Genomic DNA, 21,233 nt, shown 5'->3' with positions numbered 1-21,233 from the left:
CCAACTTAGGGTTCAGAAACAAGACAGATGTATTCCAAGTGTAATGCTGGCCATACTAGTCATCACTCAGCAGAAACCTGAACAACACATCTGCATGTGACGTGGCATCTGCTTGTATAACCCTGTGTTAGTTATTTGTAATCTGCACACAGGGGAGTTCTCTATTTCTGCAGGGTTCACCCTCGGTGCAAGGGCTGATGAGGCGGGCGGACGTTTTTCTGACACGCGGGAGGAAGCAGCGCAGCGGGTGGTCCCTGAACTCTAGTACAATAACATCGTGGCCAGGGACCGTCATACATAGGAGATGACCTATAATACCAGTGTGGTATGTTCACCAATCTTGTAACCCATTCTGCGAAGGCTGAAGTATAAATTACTGTCTATTCCCTGACTCGTCACCATGGGACCTATAGCTCTGTTCATCCTGAGTTTCCTAGTTCATGAATTAAAGCTACTGTGAAGACTGAAACATAAAAAGGCAGAGCAATAGAAGGTAGAGAGATTGGGTTTGGAGTGCAAGTGCAAAATAGTGCAGATTCGTTCAGGGTGTGTAACTAAAAATCTGGGTGGCATCACCTACAGGAGTAACAGAATATTAAACAATTCACATGAGAGAACAAGCCAGGAGCTGAGACCTTCACTGAATGTGATGACCCAGTGAGAACGGCCACCATGGAAATCAAAAGGGAGGGTCAGGTCAGCGGAAATCAAGACTCTCTCCCACTGCTGAAACTCAACATGTTTTCATGAAAAACATCAAGAATAGCAATTTGAGTAGTATCAAACATGAAAGGCTAATACACGAGGAGGAATTTATCACACCTTGTACTCCAGCTTTAAAAAGTTGCAAACTAGCGCATTACAACTTTTTGGGGCTTATTTGTTCAAAAATGTCCAACTTTTTGAATTTTTATTCCACTCACTACAAAAATAAAAAATTGACTGTGGCGATGTTAAAGGGGTTTTCCGGTCCTCTTTTTTCTTTTTCTTTTACTAATGGCCTGTTGTCAAAATAGGCCATCAGTGTCTCAGCCGGGGTCTGACACCCTGCACTCCCGCAAATCAGCTGTCCTGCAGTAGCTCTGCTGAGTCTACAGCTCCGTCCACTGTGTGTAGCAGATGGAGCTGGTTAATGCAGAACTGCACTCATACACGGAGCTACTGCAGGGTGTTGGACTCCCGGCAATCAATATCAAATGACTAAAGACCCCTTTAATTTTCTTCATTCCAGGTTTATCACTGTGACTTTTTTTAAAAAGTTGCAAACTTACTGCAGTAGGTGGGTGGCATTAAAAAAGAAACTGGAGCAAAATTTCTAGACAAAAGTGTTAGTTTTAAAAATGTGCCAAAAGTAACAAGCAAAGTGTGCTGCTTGATTCATGTGGAGCAAAAGCACGCCAATGTGGACGCAAGCAAAAAACTTAAAATATTACTCTCAAGGTAAATTCCCTCCGCAGTGCTCACCACATGATTAGGAAGGTAGTGCTGTCTCGTTGTACAAAACAATATCAGGTTATTAGGTAGTATTAGACATACCTCCCAAGAAAGGACAACAGCAGTAGCGCGTTTAGCGTGCCATGAGAATTTTTCATGCCCAATCCCACCCAGTCCCCTTAGGTCCGCCTACACAGTAGTTATGAACCCTTTCTGCCCTTTCACAGTAGGCAATCACCCTTAATGCTCCCCTTACAGTAGTGTGCCCCTTTAGTGCCCCATACAGTAGAGAAGCCCCTGTTTTGTTAATAAAATAATACTCACCTAGCCCCGTTCCCCTGAAGAACGGAGAATATGATGCTCTCCCCAGCAGCAGGTGTGATGCAATGATGTCATCGCACCTCCTGAGCAGGAGATCAAGCAGGCCGAACGATCCATGGCTTGTGCTCTCTCCCATTCAGCTCAGCAGGAGCAATGATGTCACTCCATTGCTCCTACTGTTCAGCGCACACGTCGGCGAATGTTAGAGCCTCAGGACACCAATGCACCTCAAATCAGGACATGCCAAAACTGTCCAGGACCGTGGGACAGCTGCCCGAAATTTGGGACTGTCATGCCGGATCCGTGACAGTTGGGAGGTTTGGATTAGATACAGCAGCTCATCAGATGATATCTCACATGATAGGCATAAGAAATACCAACTTCAGCAGGCAGTATCACACAGGGGAGGCAAAAGGTACTCATATACAAGTTGTGCTAGCCTGCCAAATTCAGTGAGATCAGCTGACTAATGAATGTACCGTATATGCGGGTGTCCTAAATCTTCCCCAATTACAAGGGCTGGGGGAAAGAAGGATCAGGCATGTTGTATTTCAACATACCCGATCTTTTACAGCAGTGGAGGAGGCAGAGGGGATTGGAGAGACAGGTCTGGATGGGGGCAGTGGGGTATAGAAGGGAGATAGAGGGGATTAAAGTGAGAGCTTTTTTCGCAGCGGGGACAGCCTCTCGCAGATAAAAAAAAAAAACTCTTTCATAAGAGAAATCGATTAATTCAGATTTTCTGGATTCTGCGTCAGCTTAATTTTCAAAAAATGTATAAAATGTGCACGCTGTTTGATAAATTCGACACATCTCTAAAAATCGCGCTTATGTCTATAGATGTTGCTACATAACCTACTGGGGTGAGATTGGGGTTAAGTTCCTCCTTGATAAAGGGTTTAGTTCCTCCTTGATTATTTTCGCCTTGTTCCGCCTGCACATAGGGACTGTGAATTATAACTTCAAGCACAAAGAATCACGCAACTTGATGCTCCGGCTAATTACAGAACGTGTCCTACAGGTTTGATCACATCATCTCTACAATGGGTCTTGACTGAAAATAGATTTTAGCAGTGAATTGAGAGTGGGTGAGCAGAGAAGGAGAAGTGGCTGATAAGTGGAGAAAGAGGCACTGGAGCTGTTTTATTAATCCTGTCCAAAATCTAGGCAGCACAAAGTTACGCATTTAAAAGATTCGCCAAAGCTATCACAGTGGCTCAGGTTAGATGATAAATATGGTGCATGCCTAGACACATACCAACTACAGCTTACTTTAAAACAGAATTCTGAGGCAAAATGTTGTTGCAAAATTGTGCATCTTAAAGCCACATACACTTTCCTGTTAAACAACTCCCCTTTCCCACAAAGCCAATCCCACCGTGGATTATTGCGGTTGTCCACAAGAAAAACTGTAGATGTCCAGCACTTTGATGCTTTTACTCATGGCTGATATGTATCACAAATGGCCTCATTTATCAAAATAACACAGTATTGATGCCTAATACCTAGCATCATTCCCCCAATTACCGGACGTCCTGCGCTTCCCAAAAGGCGTGAAGAGCCGGTGCAGAGGATGGAAGTGGTAGTGGCCCTGATGAGGTGTTGTGTTACAGTGTACTCCCTCAAGCTGTTGCTTTCTAGGGGTTCGGTGCAATAGTGGTTTGAAGAATCAGGCCAGAAGTAAACGTATAAAAGTTTGCTTTAGGGCAAAATATGACTTGTGGCATATCCAGCAGTATTAAGTACAAAGGCACTTGGAGGCACCTGTGGATATAGGTGTCCACTGTAATACTTCATGTTAGTCTGGCCTAGTGGTTGTTTAGGTGATGGGTGTCCGAGCAGTAGTCCCTCACCTTGCAGCAATGTTTGTAAAGCTGTAATTTCCCTGATCACTCTGTTGTCTTGATACACTGATGCTTTCTGGAAGCAGTGTTCTGGATTCTGATGGTCTCTCTGGAGAGACGGTGTCACAAGAGAACTTGATAGGGTTCCTAGGAGTAGGAGCTCGGGAATGTGCTTCCTCTCCCTTTGCTATCTGAACTGGAACTGCCCCTCCAGGATGTACAACTTGCCCACCCCTACCAAGAGGGGAGGAACAGGATGGTTAGTCCTGTTCCTGCTGACCATTGCCAACAATACCTTCGCTGCAGGGATGAAGGTATAACATGGCATAACAATACATAGTAAAACACTGTACAGCAAATGCCTATTGGTCTTTGTATGAGGAGCACTGATACTGATTGCCCGGCCTGCATGATCCTCCTACACAGCCCAGCAGGCACTATGTGTCTCTGCATAGCACGTAAGGTGGGGGACAGCACAGGCTGAAATGGTGAAGCGTCACCATGGCGGCCGGCAAAATCCGGGACTGTTCCGCCAGATCCAGGACGACTGGGACATTTACTGTAGTAAAATAAAAATCTCTGCTGTGATTGACTGATATGGAAAAACGGGAAAGCTGTGCTGTAATTGCTTGCAACGGGCAACAAATAGTTTGTCTTTCAGACAGCACATGCAGGGAGATGAGAGGCAGACTGAAATGCAGGTGAGATGTAAGAGCCAATAGACTCCACACAAAGGGACACTACCAAAACTGGTGCATCAATTGGCACCTGGGGCATCAATTGGCACCTGGGGCAGTAGCTTTGCAATGTTCGCAAGCATGACCAAAGTGTTAGGGTGGCCATATCTATTCAATAGCTGTTACCTTAATGATCAGCTATCTCTCCTAACTCCCTTCCAGCTCCCTCATACTCATCAGCTCAGCCTAATGAACTGTACATGTGAATTTATTGGGGGAGAGGTTGTCACAGCCCCGCCCCCTGTTACTGACATCACTGTATATAATAGTAATATAATTACATTGTGATCAGACATGAAATCCACACACCTTATACTACAGTAACAGCTATTCCATCTATTACTGCTGACAACCAGCCTCTATATCATGTCTGAGAGGTTGTCACAGCCCCGCCCCCTGTTACTGACATCACTGAATATAGTAGTAATATAATTACATTGTGATCAGACATGAGATCCACACACCTTATACTACAGTAACAGCTATTCCATCTATTACTGCTGACAACCAGCCTCTATATCATGTCTGAGAGGTTGTCACAGCCCCGCCCCCTGTTACTGACATCACTGAATATAATAGTAATATAATTACATTGTGATCAGACATGAGATCACACATCTTATACTACAATAACAGCTATTCCATTTATCACTGCTGACAACCAGCCTCTATATCATGTCTGAGAGGTTGTCACAGCCCCGCCCCCTGTTACTGACATCACTGAATATAATAGTAATATAATTACATTGTGATCAGACATGAGATCACACACCTTATACTACAGTAACAGCTATTCCATCTATTACTGCTGACAACCAGCCTCTATATCATGTCTGAGAGGTTGTCACAGCCCCGCCCCCTGTTACTGACATCACTGAATATAATAGTAATATAATTACATTGTGATCAGACATGAGATCACACACCTTATACTACAGTAACAGCTATTCCATCTATTACTGCTGACAACCAGCCTCTATATTATGTCTGAGAGGTTGTCACAGCCCCGCCCCCTGTTAATGACATCACTGAATATAATAGTAATATAATGACGTGTGATCAGACATAAGATCCACACACCTTATACTACAGTAACAGCTATTCCATCTATTACTGCTGACAACCAGCCTCTATATTATGTCTGAGAGGTTGTCACAGCCCCGCCCCCTGTTACTGACATCACTGAATATAATAGTAATATAATTACACTGTGATCAGACATGAGATCCACACACCTTATACTACAGTAACATCTATTCCATCTATTACTGCTGACAACCAGCCTCTATATCATGTCTGAGAGGTTGTCACAGCCCCGCCCCCTGTTACTGACATCACTGAATATAATAGTAATATAATTACATTGTGATCAGACATGAGATCCACACACCTTATACTACAGTAACATCTATTCCATCTATTACTGCTGACAACCAGCCTCTATATCATGTCTGAGAGGTTGTCACAGCCCCGCCCCCTGTTACTGACATCACTGAATATAATAGTAATATAATTACACTGTGATCAGACATGAGATCCACACACCTTATACTACAGTAACAGCTATTCCATCTATTACAGCTGACAACCAGCCTCTATATCATGTCTGAGAGGTTGTCACAGCCCCGCCCCCTGTTACTGACATCACTGAATATAATAGTAATATAATTACATTGTGATCAGACATGAGATCACACACCTTATACTACAGTAACTGCTATTCCATCTATTACTGCTGACAACCAGCCTCTATATCATGTCTGAGAGGTTGTCACAGCCCCGCCCCCTTTTACTGACATCACTGAGTATAAAATAGTTTTACATATGAGCACTTAGTACAGGATAATAGAGAATTATGTACAGGGCAGGGTGAGAGGGAAATGCACATGCCCATGAACTGGAGCTGATGGTAAAACTTCTGCTACTAGACATGACCTTGGCAGCAACATGATAAATCGAGCAGTGACTGGCACCCTGAGATGAGGACACGGAGAGCGCACAGCTTTATTATTACCTGACTAGTGCAGATGGTGGGTTACAATACAACCTAAATATAGGTTACAATACCATCCCGAAATCCCTGTGCCTAGAGGATTATGTAGATTAGATACAACTGTAACAAACCCTCAGCTATGAAAAGTATTGGGCCTGTCTGGGTTATCAGCCCCCAGATTTATAAAATTGTGGCCACCTTTTGGTGCATCTCTGTGGCCTGACATTAAGGTCGGAGTCACACGTGACTGATTAGCTGCAGATTTGCTGTCGCAGATTTTTCTACAGTACCAGCAAAGTGGATGAGAATTCTGAAATTCTAATCCACTGGTAATGCTGGTAATGTACAACGCTGCGGTTATGCTGTGTAAAAATCCACTACGGCAAATTAGGCCTCATACACACCGCCGTTGTTTGGGTCCGCATCCGAGCCGCCGTTTTGGCGGCTCTGATGCGGACCCATTCACTTCAATGGGGCCGCAAAAGATGCGGACAGCACTCCGTGTGCTGTCCGCATCCGTTACTCCGTTCCGCGGCCCTGCTAAAAAAATATAACATGTCCTATTCTTGTCCGCACTTTGCAGACAAGAATAGGCATTTATATTGATGGCCGCCCGTTCCGTTCCGCAAATTGCGGAAGATACGCGGCGGCTTCCGGTTTTTGCGGATCCGCGGTTTGCGGACCGCAAAAAACGGAACTGTCATGTGCATAAGGCCTTAAAGGGATTGTCAGCTGTTTGGGGAGGCTGCAGCACTCCTGTGAGCAGTTTACCAAGCACAGCGTCGTACATTGCGTAGCGTTGTACTTGGTATTACAGCTCAGCCCCATTCACTTTATTGGGACTGAGCTGAGCCTAGGCCAAGTGACGTAAGGAATGGCCTATGCGCTAACCCAGCCCTGAGGCCTCTTCATACAACTGAGGATAGGTCATCAATATGTAAATCCTGGACAACTCCTTTAAGCAATTTATTCATAAATTCCAGCAGGAATAATAAAGGAATGGCACAACATAGAGTCATAAGATTAACCAAATGTAATACTGCTGTGCCCCATATTAATAAATCCCACTAACTTAAGATCAACTAGTCCCAGAATATAGCAAGCACAAGGAAGGACAGAAATAATACATCTCCAATATTCAGACTGAATAATTGTCAGCACTTTGTTAGTCCATCCTGCTAACAAAAAAATATAAAAAAATATAAAATACAGGATTCGTAGTCACATGAGCAGCAATCATATCTGGGACTGGGGACATTTAACCCCCTCCCTGCTAAACATATCAATATACTGTATATCTGTTAGGAGGTAGAAAGGACAGAGCAAGGCTCTGTGGATCTGTAGAGGTCAGAGATGTAATAATCTGCAGAACATATCACTATGTATCTTTCCAGAGGTAAAGAGCAATGTTCCGTAGATCCCTGGAGAGGTCAGCGGTGTAATAATTTGCAGACTATACCACTAGGGATCTGTCGGGTGGTAGAGAGGACACAGCAACGTTCTCAGATGTCAGTAGCGTAACTATCTGCAGAGTATATCACTACGTATGGTAGGAGACAGAGGGGGAAGAGCAATGTTCTGCAGGCTTTCTAGGCCTAGGGTCCCGTCCTTTCAGTCCCTGTTCACGTTACCATGTAATCTTCTGATGGCAAGTTCTTAACCGCCTACAACAATTGATTTGAGATCTGGGACAGTCTGGTTATGCTGGGGGACCCCTCGTCCTAGTAACCTACATCCACCCCCCGTCCTTACTCGAGTAACTGGCGACGTCTTTTTAACCATTTCCACGTGGCTGAGCAAATGCGCTTGCTATGTGACCTGTGAAAAAGCTAGCGCCACCACCTTGGATGTGTGGCCCTAGACGTCCGGGTCTGCGGTATAATTTTAAACATCTATTGCATAGTATAAACCAACATGCCGCCATGTTTAGTCACTTCCAGAGCTATAGACATGATCTGGGGAGTGTCATGTTGAAGACAACAAGAGTGATGATGTACAAAGACTACAGAACCCCATCTTGACATTGGTCCATAGAGTGTGAGGGTTCTTTAAATCCAGTTCCCTCCTGTGCACTGCTCTCCATGATGCCTTGTGATCATTTATAAATAGACACTTTAGAAGAACATGTTCTCTTTGTGATCATTCTGCTTCTCGCCATTACCATAGCGTGGAAAAAAGATGGCTGAGCACCTGCAGACTGGCGTCACATTAATGGTGCTGAGATCAGCAGGATGGTGACTGGCGCCAGCATTGCCCTCCACTCCCCCCGCCCTCCTCATGCCCACAACAACCGAAGTACCAAATTATTTTCTTTACTGTAACTTAAAGGGGTGTTCTAACATTTGGATGATAAAGTTGCAAAAAACGCTGCAAGGTCATTACACACAGAGCAATGTAATAATTCCCTTTTTGTCACACTGTGCTCCAAACTGGTGCAGCTTGGCTTCAGCAGCTGCTTGTGTGGGTAGCAGACTACAGTTCCCACATTACGTAGCTGATATCTAGTCCAGACTGTACTCCTCCTCCTGTATACTCCTAGCTGCCGAGAATCAAGTATCCCTCCGCTGGTGCATCTAATATTGTGCTCCCTCAATGCTGAGCCTCTCACTTTAGTTCCTATTTAAAGCCTCCTATAACTCCTAGTGCTGGAATTGAGCATGCTTGACCAGCAGGATAAAGCTGAACTACAGGTTTGTGCTGTAAAATCTGCAGAGTAGTGAGAAAAGTGGGAGCGGCATGGGTGGGGAGGTGGTTGGGCTATCAGGCCCTGCTCATTTATCATTTTCCATGCCAGAAAACTATTATATCATACTGTATCTTATGTACAAGAATACAACTAATATAATACTGTATTATTTACAAGATTATGACTACTATACTACTGCCTTCTATGTACAAGAATATAAGTATAATAATGCTGCCGCCTATGTACAATAATATAACTATTATAATACTGCCTCCTATGTACAATATAACTACTATAATACTGCCTCCTATGTACAATCTAACTACTATAATACTTCCTCCTATGTACAAGAATATGACTATTTTAATACTGCCTCCTATGTACAAGAACATAACAGCTATAACACTGCCTCCTATGTACAAGAATATAAGTATAATAATGCTGCCGCCTATGTACAAGAATATAACTATTATAATACTGCCTCCTATGTACAAGAATAAATACTACTATAATACTGCCTCATATGTACTAGAATATAACTACTATAATATTGCTTCCTATGTACAAGCATATAACTGCTATAATACTGTTCATATTTTGAAAAATATAATTATTATAATACTACCACACCATATGTACAAGATAAAGCTACTATAATACCATCCAAACTGTTCAAGAATATAACTACTAGAATACTTCCTAATATGTACAAGAATATAACTACTATAATACTGCCTCTTATGTACAAGAATATAACTACTATAATACTGCCTCCTATGTACAAGAATATAACTATTATAATACTGTCTCCTATGTACAAGAATATAACTACTATAATACTGCCCCTATGTACAAGAATATCAGACGGCACACGGGTCTTCTAGTAGTGGTACATTATGAGCTCACTGGTAGAGGGTATATATGCGCATTAATGGTACGCGTTCTGGACCATGTCTGAGTCACTGACAAAATAATACCTGTGAATATGAATACATTCAATATGCACTTTAGATATCTAATATGCTGCATACGAACGAGTGTCATGGATGGATTGTTGTTTTTGGTTATTCCTCTTTATCCTTCCCTCCCTCCTATTCCTTGTCCCTATCCCCATATCCTTCCCCTCCCCTTTTTCCTCTATTTCTGCGTCATTATGTTCACCAGTCATACTACAAGACCTTTATATACTGGTAAGATGCATCTGTAACCTTTGCATAATACTTGTATGGTGGGATATGATTATTCTGTCTATATGTGAAAAATGGGAAATTAGTATTGTCCTGTTATTTATATACGGAATTCTGTTTAGGTCCATATCTACAGTCCTTCAAGCTGTTATGTATACTCAAAGCAATGTACGATATCAACCACTTTGTATATGTCACTGCATAATGTTGTAGTATGTATTTTCGATATACTTTTCAATAAAAAGAGAATTTTCAAAGAATATAACTACTATAACACTGCCTCCTATGTACAAGAATATAACTACTATAGTTCTGCCTCCTATGTACAAAAATATAACTACTATAATACTGCCCCTATGTACAAGAATATAACTACTATAATACTGCCTCCTATGTACAAGAATATAACTACTATAATACTGCCTCCTATGTACAAGAATATAACTACTGTAATACTGCCTTCTATGTACAAGAATATAACTACTATAATACTGTCTCCTATGTACAAGAATATAACTACTATAATACTGCCTCCTATGTACAAGAATATAACTACTATAATACTGCCCCCTATGTACAAGAATATAACTACTATAATACTGCCTCCTATGTACAAGAATATAACTACTATAACACTGCCTCCTATGTACAAGAATATAACTACTATAGTTCTGCCTCCTATGTACAAGAATATAACTACTATAATACTGCCTCCTATGTACAAGAATATAACTACTATAATACTGCCCCCTATGTACAAGAATATAACTGCTATAATACTGTAAACTATTTACAGGAATCTAACTACTATAATTTACCACCCCTATTTACAAGAATATAGCTACTATAATACCAAACCTTATGGCAAGAATAGATCTGAAGATGTTCTCAGAATTTCTTGGGTCCTGGCTTCATCTGTTTGTGATTTGCTAAGTATTTATAGACAAGTAAATATTTCACAGGAGAATGGTGCCAGACAGAGAGAGGTCGTGTTCTGCAGGAGACGACTCCAGACCTTTGGGAAATGAGCGGAAGTGATGCAGGTCTAGTGGTTTCTTGACATCCACAAACTGGCCACATATTACGAAAGGAAATGATAACGATAGGTTCATTTTTCCTTATGAGGCTATGAGGATAATAAGCTGTCTCAGGAGTACCAGAAACCTTTTCACAAATGTCAGGTTCTCAGAATCTGAGCCAGTAGAATACAGAGCATTCGAAAAGTCTTCAGATACTTTCACTTTTTTACATTTTGTGCTAAAATAAAAAAAAAAACATGTTTTCTCCCATCAATCAGCACCACCCAATACTCCATAATGACAAAGTGAAAACAGAATTTTAGAAATATCAGCAAATTTATTAAAAATAAAAAACTAAGGGGGTCATTTATTAAACAGAAATACATCTAAATTAGGCTTATTTCTGGCGCAGATTGCGATGCAAAGATCCTTTGTACTGTAATCTGCAGCTTCTTCCCATCTCGCACCAGATGTAAAACGTGGGGCGTGGTGTGGGCGAGGAAGAGGATGGGCCGGTAGGCCCCGTCTCATTTGACATTTTCTACGCCTGTTTTAGGCATAGAAAATGGTCAAAATGTAAGACAGCTAGGAAGTTGTTTTACATTTAGAAGCGGCGATGGATCCCTTGAAGTTATTTAGGCCCATAAGACGCACCTAGGTTTTTGAGGAGGAAAATAAGAAAAAAAATATTTTTAACCAAAAGGTGTTCTTTTGGTGGGCTTTGAACTAATGGTAGCCTGTGAATGACACTATTATGGCGGATCTGTGGATGACACACTGTTATGGGGGATCTGTGGATGACACTGTTATGGGGGTCTGTGGATGGCACTGTTATGGGGATTTGTGGCTGACACTGTTATGAGCGTCTGTGGATGGCACTGTTATGGGGGTCTGTGGATGGCACTGTTATGGGGGTCTGTGGATGGCACTGTTATGGGGGTCTGTGGCTGGCACTGTTACGGGGGCGTCTGTGGATGGCACGATACTGCTATGAGGGGGGTCTGTGGATGACAGATAAATAGCATCTTATGCTATTTGTCATCCACAGATCCCCCCTATTAGGCCTCTTTCACACGGGCGTTGCGGAAAAATGTGCGGGTGCGTTGCGGGAACACCCGCGATTTTTCCGCACGAGTGCAAAACATTGTAATGCGTTTTGCACTCGCGTGAGAAAAATCGTGCGTGTTTGGTACCCAAACCCGAACTTCTTCACAGAAGTTCGGGCTTGGGATCGGTGTTCTGTGGATTGTATTATTTTCCCTTATAACATGGTTATAAGGGAAAATAATAGCATTCTGAATACAGAATGCAAAGTAAAATAGCACTGGAGGGGTTAAAAAAAAATAAAAAATCATTTAACTCACCTTAATCCACTTGCTCGCGTAGCCCGGCATCTCCTTGTGTCTCCTTTGATGAAGGACCTGTGATGACGTCACTCCGGTCATCACAAGGTACGTCACATGATCTTTTACCATGGTCATTCACCATGGTAAAAGATCATGTGACGTACCATGTGATGACCGGAGTGACGTCATCACAGGTCCTTGAACTATAATTAATGCTCACCACAGGTCTTTCAACAAAGGAGACACAAGGAGATGCCGGGCTACGCGAGGAAGTGGATTAAGGTGAGTTAAATTATTATTTATTTATTTTGAACCCCTCCAGTGCTATTTTACTTTGCATTCTGTATTCAGAATGCTATTATTTTCCCTTATAACCATGTTATAAGGGAAAATAATAATGATCGGGTCTCCATCCCGATCGTCTCCTAGCAACCGTGCGTGAAAATCGCACCGCATCCGCACTTGCTTGCGGATGCTTGCAATTTTCACGCAACCCCATTCACTTCTATGGGGCCTGCGTTGCGTGAAAAACGCAGAATATAGAACATGCTGCGATTTTCACGCAACGCATAAGTGATGCGTGAAAATCACCGCTCATGTGAACAGCCCCATAGAAATGAATGGGTCGGTATTCAGTGCGGGTGCAATGCGTTCACCTCCCGCATCGCATCCGCGCGGAATACTCGCTCGTGTGAAAGGGGCCTAACAGTGTCAGCCACTGTAAATGACCCCCAATACAAGGGGTGGGGGCTGGCATCTACACTAGTTTTTAATGGCAGCGGGGGCCCAGTGCAGTCATTGTATTCTATTGCACCGGGCCCCGCTCACTGTACTAATGGTATCTACTGTAACTGCAGGCAGTATTTAACTATAGAATATGTTAGATCCAGCAGCCTGTACTTACGACCATAGCAGGCAGGAGGCTGGGCGGGTGGGCACTGGCAGCATAACTCACTATGTCACGTGGCGGCACCGCCTGCTTCAATTATAAAGTGGGCGGAGCAGGCACGCGACGTAGGAAGTTACGCTGCCAGTGCCCGCCCGCCCACCCAGCCTCCTGCCTCTTGCAGTTGTAAGTACAGGCTGCTGGATCGAACATATTCTATAGTTAAACATTGCCTGCAGTTACCGTAGATACGATTAGTACAGTGAGCGGGGCCTGGTGCAATAGAATACAGTGACTGCACCAGGCCCTTCTGCCATTATAAAACTAGATGCCGGCCCCCAGCCCCTCCTCCCTCCCACTGATACACCGCTGGCCGCGCTGTGCAGCATGCGGTCGGCGATGTATCAGTGTAAACAGCAGCATTCGCCCATTAAGACGCACTGCCATTTTCCTCCCACTTTTGGGGGGGGAGGGAAAGTGCGTCTTATAGGGTAAAAAATACGGTAAGTATTTAGACCCTTTGCTATAACACCTGAAATTTAGCACTGAGGGCCTCCCATTTCTCTTGATCATGGAGAAGAGCCTTGGATAGAGAGCTGACCAAGAACCCAATGATCACTCTGGCTGAGCTACATAGATCCTGTGTGGAGATGGGAGAAACCTCCAAAAGGTCAACTATAACTTCAGCATTCTACCAATCTGGGCTTTATGGAAGAGTGGACAGATAGAAGCCTCTCCTCAATATAAGCCACGTGAAAGTTTCCAAAAAAAGCAACCTACAGGACTCTCAAACAAGATTGAACTTTTTGTCCTCAGTTCTAAGCGTCATGTTCGGAGGAAACCAGACACTGCACAATACCACCCCTACATTGAAGCTTAGTGGTGGCAGCATCATGATATGGGGGTGCTTTTCAATGTGTGGGTCAGGAAGACTGGTTAAAGGGAAGCTGAGTGGAGCAATGTATATAGAGATTTTCTTAATGAAAACCTGGTCCAGAGTGCTCTGGACTGGGCCAAGGCAATGACACAAAGCACACAGCCAAGACAACACAGGCGTGACTTAGGGACAACTCTGTGAATGTTGCTGAGTGGCCCATCCAGAGCCCTGACTTGAACCCAATAGAACATCTCTGGAGACCTGAAAATGACTGTCCACCATTGGTCCCCATCCAACCTAACAGAGCTTGAGAGAATCTGCAGAGAAGAATGGCAGAAAATCCCCAAATCCAGGTGTGCCAACCTTGTGGCACCTAACTCAAGACAACTGGAGATAGTAATCACTGCTGAAAGTGATTCAACTAAGTTTTGAGTAAAAGGGATGAATACTTATGTCAATGAAAGATCATTTTCTGCGGCTTGTGATACCTCAATGGGAAGTGGTGCGCTATTAAAGGGGTATGACATTTAGATTAAATTATCCCCTATCCCACTGCTGGAAGACCCACAGATCACAAGAACGTTGGCCCTGTACGCCCTGTACGCCCTGTAGCTTCCCTAAAATGAAAGGGGCGGCTGGTTGGGCATGCGTGCGGCCGTTCCATTCATTTCTATGGTAATTCTAGAGATAGCTCAGCGCTGTACTCAGCTATCTCCGGAACTCCAATAGAAATGTGGGCTAATCTCTATGGGCTACTTTCTCTAATGGGCTAATATAATATCATCTTATGTATGTCTTTCCAGGTCCTCCACAATGTGCATTCATAATCTTGTTATGTAACTGTTTATTACATGTAATGTGCCTGGTTCACCAGCAGGTGGCAGCTAAAATGGCAGAGCTATCCTTAGATAGAATGGAACTCTCAATTCCATTCTAACCCCCCTCTGGAGAGAAGTGGGACAGTCCTGCTTGCTACCAGAAGGAGATGGGGCAGTTCTGGTTGAGACTCCATGTTGGAGCTGCCAGGATTCTAACCTACTGTTTGGCTGAACATAAATCCGACTACAAGAGTGAAGTACATAAATTTGGGGGTCCGTATTAACATTAGGGTCTTATCTGGAGTCTGTATTAAGAAGGTGTTGTCCAGCCATGTGAAAACTGTTTTGAAAACTGATTGGAATGCCACATAAAACTAGTAATAATTGTTATGGCCAGAGGGTGTTGAACCACTGTACCAACCAATTGGTCTGGCTTATAGTGAACTCTAAGGGAGTTATCCTGGCAGTCCCCCAGTATTCACCCTTTAACACCAATACAGGGATCTGGACTTTTCAGTTGAGAAGCGTACCAGACAGCTAACTCTTGAGATAATTCCAGTGTGGATGGCGGCTGACCCAGGATCAGAGACACCAGTTCAAAGCACCAAAGGAACAAGCAATATGCACAGTCAATAGATGGACCAAGGTTAGGGCAGGTAGTGTACAAGCATATCTGTAAGACAAGTCTGAAGTCAGAGCAGCAGCGTTAGAGCAATCCAGGAAACAGGCAAAGGGCAGGGCAGGCGGCTAGAAGTCAGAGTCAGTAGTCAGGCTGGAGAACGGTACACGGGTAGGAAGAGACTACACCTTTGCTGGTCAATAGAGACTAGGAAACCTAATGCTCAGGCACCCTCCCACTAGAGAACGTGCCTTAAATACCCTGGGGAATCCAGCGATAGCCAGGGGAAGAATTTGGACGTGCACTGGCCCATTAAGAACCTGAGAGTGAGCACCTGGACAGGCCTGGAGACCTTCAGAACAGCATGCAGGCCGCTGCCTGCAGAAGACACTGTCAATGCTAATTAGCAGGAGTGCTAATGGCTGAAAGAGGAGCAGCGAGATAGGGACAACATGCAGGGACCAGCTGTGTAAGTAGCGTGGAACTTGTGCCCACACAGACATGCAAGGCAGCGCAGGCATGGGACACCAGTGCCACAATACCTCTCTCATCCCACTGTTCTCACTACTAGGAAAGCTCTTGACATCATTCCTGGCCCCCAATTCCCCAGACTTGAGCCCAATTGAATGTCTGTGGGACCACCTTGATCATTGTGTTTGCTCTATGGATCCTCCCCCACGCACCCTCCAGCAGCTGTGGATGCAGTCAGCATGGCTCCAGACACCTGTGACAACCTACCAGGACCTTACTGAGTCACTCCCAGCCGGTCTAGCTGCTGTCTGTGCCGCACACGGTGGTTACTCTGAATACTAGGTGGTGGTCATAATAATGTGACTCTAGCATAAACTCTGGTGTTATTATAACTAGTTCTCTATATCCATGTACTCCAAAATCATCTTCCCCACAGCAGCTTTCATATGATCCCGCTTTGGATATACATGGAGCTTATAAAATTACATGATCTTGAAATTGTTTAGTGACGGTGTAAGAGATAACGCCCCTATCCACGCCAGAACTGACAATTTACTTTGCTGCAGTGCTTGGATCAGGCTGACATTCCCCCCTGTCTGTCGTTGGTTTGTCCTAATTACTGCTCCACTGCACAGAATAAGGAATTCTTCACTGCATCTTCAAGTGACATTCATTCTCACAGCTTAAAGATCCTTAAAGGGGTCTTCTACTTTACCCAACTTCTGCATATAGCATGTGGAAATAGTAGGGTGGGGGTTCCTCAGCAAAGATCGTCTCTTGCACTGGATGATTTGCTATAGTCCCCAACAAAGAGAGAGAAACTGTTTTGACTGTTTCTAACTACTGGTGAAGTAAGAGGACTTCTGTGATTATTGGGGGAAATAGGAATGGGGATGATAGGCTACTAAGGTAGCAGCTGCTGTGAATAGTAAAGAAGTAGGGGCGAGCTGCTATGACTAATGCGGAAGTGAGAGAGGAGCCGCTGTAATTAATGGGGAAATAGGGGAAGCTGCAATGACTACTAGGGTGGTAAGGGGGAGATGCTGTAACTATTTGGAAAAGAGAGGTGGGCTGCTGTAACAACTCAGGATTAGTGCTGGGGGCTGTATGACTTCTGGTGGAAAAGATTGAACAGTGGATAGAAAAAATTTTATTACTGAAAGGGGAAAAATGGGCACTGCTTAAACTACCAAGGAGAGCTCTACTCTGACTAGTAAGGGGGCAACATTTCAAGTGAGGTGTAAGGACAGGTTCATATGTTTCTTTTATAAATGTGCAACAACGGCTCTCCTCTCATGCAGGTTTTGTGGACCCAGCCAGGCCCCACAGTAAATCCTTGCCAGTTCTTACTTTGCTAAGATAAGCCTCAGCCTCATGTATTATGTAAAACTAAATAGTCATTTATTCAGACTGGTGAAGGTCTTCAGCGGTCATGATGAGTGACACACCACGAGAGATCAGCACAGAGTTCCTCCCAACCCCACAAGAGTTAATCCCCCTTCTTGCCCATCCCCTTCTTCCCAACCTTCATTTAATCTACTTAATACTCCCGGGAACATTTACATGTAAACTCTCTGACCTCATAAGACACACGGCAACAAAATCAATCAATAACTCTGACAAAGCCAGGAACTGTGGCCAAACTGAGCAGCTTAGTGCCAAGACTCACACAACCATAGATTGAAACAAAATGGTGCAATTGCTGTCGCTGGTGCAAATGTATGAGCATTCAGTTCTTCCTATCACTTACACATGGGATCCCATGTTCCAATTACAATGTATGAGCAGAGTGGAACCAAGTAGTATCCAAGACCAATGGAAAAATATGAATAAACATAAAACATACCGATTCGGATGACATCATAGCCATGAACATCTATAAGGCCAAGCTTCCCTTTTGAGGGTTAATGCTATTATGGGTAAGATAATGAATAATCCTTTTGTTAAGAATTCTACAGCTGGAGATGGCAGGAGACAAGCAGCTGTCAAAAACCGATGCAAGATGCCAACAGTGTCATCTGCAGGTGACAAAAAACATCACAGAGGGATAGGGTATTCTTAAAATAAGCGTCCACCCTGTCACACAGTACTCTACATAAACAGCAGAGCCACTGTTTTGCATTTCTTATCCTATACTGATTCTGAGTTGCGCTCATTATTCTGCTGGTGGAGTCACTGAGTACATACATTACTTATCCTGAGTTACATCCTGTATTATACTCCAGAGCTGCACTCACTATTCCGTTGGTGGAGTCACTGTGTACATACAGTCGTGGCCAAAATTTTCGAGAGATACATAAATATTGGAAATTGGAAAAGTTGCTGCTTAAGTTTTTATAATAGCAATTTGCATATACTCCAGAATGTTATGAAGAGTGATCAGATGAATTGCATAGTCCTTCTTTGCCATGAAAATTAACTTAATCCCAAAAAATCCTTCCCACTGCATTTCATTGCTGTCATTAAAGGACCTGCTGAGATCATTTCAGTAATCGACTTGTTAACTCAGGTGAGAATGTTGACGAGCACAAGGCTGGAGATCCTTATGTCAGGCTGATTGGGTTAAAATGGCAGACTTGACATGTTAAAAGGAGGGTGATGCATGAAATCATTGTTCTTCTATTGTTAACCATGGTGACCTGCAAAGAAACGCGTGCAGCCATCATTGCGTTGCATAAAAATGGCTTCACAGGCAAGGATATTGTGGCTACTAAGATTGCACCTCAATCAACAATTTATAGGATCATCAAGAACTTCAAGGAAAGAGGTTCAATTCTTGTTAAGAAGGCTTCAGGGCGTCCAAGAAAGTCCAGCAAGCGCCAGGATCGTCTCCTAAAGAGGATTCAGCTGCGGGATCGGAGTGCCACCAGTGCAGAGATTGATCAGGAATGGCAGCAGGCAGGTGTGAGCGCATCTGCATGCACAGTGAGGCGAAAACTTTTGGAAGGTGGCCTGGTGTCAAGAAGGGCAGCAGAGAAGCCACTTCTCTCCAGGGACAGATTGATCTTCTGCAGAAAGTATGGTGAATGGACTGCTGAGGACTGGGGCAAAGTCATATTCTCAGATGAAGCCTCTTTCCGATTGTTTGGGGCTTCTGGAAAAAGACTTGTCCGGAGAAGAAAAGGTGAGCGCTACCATCAGTCCTGTGTCATGCCAACAGTAAAGCATCCTGAGACCATTCATGTGTGGGGTTGCTTCTCATCCAAGGGAGTGGGCTCACTCACAATTTTGTCCAAAAACACAGCCATGAATAAAGAATGGTACCAAAACACCCTCCAACAGCAACTTCTTCCAACAATCCAACAACAGTTTGGTGAAGAACAATGCATTTTCTGAAAATTTTTAAGATTTGCTTCTAAACTTGTAAGCCTTCTAACGTCCCCAATAAAAAATTAGACATATGGGAAAGGTAAAGTAATAACTATTTTATGAGGTATCACTATCTGTTTAAAGCAATTGAAGAAATAGAAATTTGTAAAGTTGCGAATTTTTCAATTGTTTTGGTACATTTTGGATTTTTTTTTTAGAAAAATGAAAAATATTGACTGAAATTTACTACTATCATGAAGTATAATGTGTCACGAGAAAACAATCTCAGAATGGCTTGGATAAGTAAAAGCGTTCCAAAGATATTACCACATAAAGTGACACATGTCAAATTTCCAAAAACAGCTTGGTCCTTAAAGTGACATATGGCAGGGTCCTGAAAGGGTTAAGTCTCAAATAAAGTCATAAAAAGAAAAACAATGATCCGCGCTTCTCCAATCTTATAAGGCTCCGCAGGAATTAGAACTACTACACCTCACTTGTGATTAAGATGTTCACAGTCGCAAGACTTCAAACAATGTTGGTCTTGAACGCTTCATCTGCACTGCAGTCAACGCCATAAGACTTCTTTCTCTGGGCTTGTGTTACCACAATCCCTATACACGGAAAGGAAGAGGGCAACCCAGATATTGAAGCACCGCAGAGAATAGGAAAAACCAAAGGTAATTTACTATACTCACAAAAGTATATAAAAACAAGCATAAAATTACAGCTAGCAAACAGCCCAACTCGAGATCCACAAATGCTTCTTACAGGGCATAGACAACCCTTCCAATAGTCTCCATAAATACCCAAACACATTGCATACTTTGGTCAAATATGCATATAATAAAAATCCATTAAATAATATAATACACAGATACAGACAATAAAATAATCAAGCACAATTATTCATAATAAATTCCACTGCCAGACATTTAAATTGTTGGTCAATCAGCTCTGAGCAAGGCATTTGAATTTTTAGCCAATCAGTTTACAGAACAAGACATTTACATTTTCAGCCAATTGGCTTACAATAAGACCTTTAAAATATTAGCCAATGGGTTTCTTGTTTTCTGTGAATGACAAAAGTATATGAACCGTTAGGATTACCAGATAATCAGAAAATGAAATTAAAGTCAAGTGATTTCAATCAATGGGATGATCAGATAAGAGTAAACCACTTGATCTTCAAAACAAACATGTGTGTGGAAGTGTACCATGGCACGAAGGAAGATTTCTGAAGTCCCCTGTCACAATCTCACCTGTCCGCACTCCAGTGGTGCGGCGCGCCAGAAAAAGATGAGCTGCTTAGCCCCCTGGTGACGCAACAGCATCCTTAGCAATAGGATGCAATGCTCTATTTCTCCCCACGGTGGGCGTGTGCTGGGGGAGATTAGAAGTGGGCTGATTGCTCAGCTGCTCTATCCCTATGTGCTAGTGTTTCTGACTAATGGAGCATCGAGTCATGACTTATCAGGTTCTGATCCTGCTCTATTTAAACCTTTTCCTGGCCATACACCAGTGCCAATAATAGTCTGTGTCTCACTAGCTGTGTTCCTGGTTCCTGTGCTGGTTGGATTGCTCGTTTCCCCTGACCCCATCTGATCACTCTCTGTCTCTCGTTCGGTACTGCATAGCCAGTCTGGTTCTAACCCATTTACATCCGACCCTATTTTTGTGTTGAGT

General features: G+C 43.3%; 1 protein-coding gene across 6 annotated transcripts in view; it reads right to left on the bottom strand.

Moving 5' to 3' along the window:
* The window catches only part of CACNA1C (calcium voltage-gated channel subunit alpha1 C), a 583,432-nt gene that overhangs the window by 283,739 nt on the left and 278,460 nt on the right, over nt 1-21,233 (bottom strand). The window lies entirely within an intron of this gene.

The sequence above is a fragment of the Bufo bufo genome, chromosome 1 (genome assembly GCF_905171765.1).
Source record: "Bufo bufo chromosome 1, aBufBuf1.1, whole genome shotgun sequence".
In the NCBI taxonomy this organism is placed as follows: Eukaryota; Metazoa; Chordata; class Amphibia; order Anura; family Bufonidae; genus Bufo; species Bufo bufo.
Note: the sequence above shows the minus strand (reverse complement) of the source record. Positions and strands in the feature narration are given on the sequence as shown.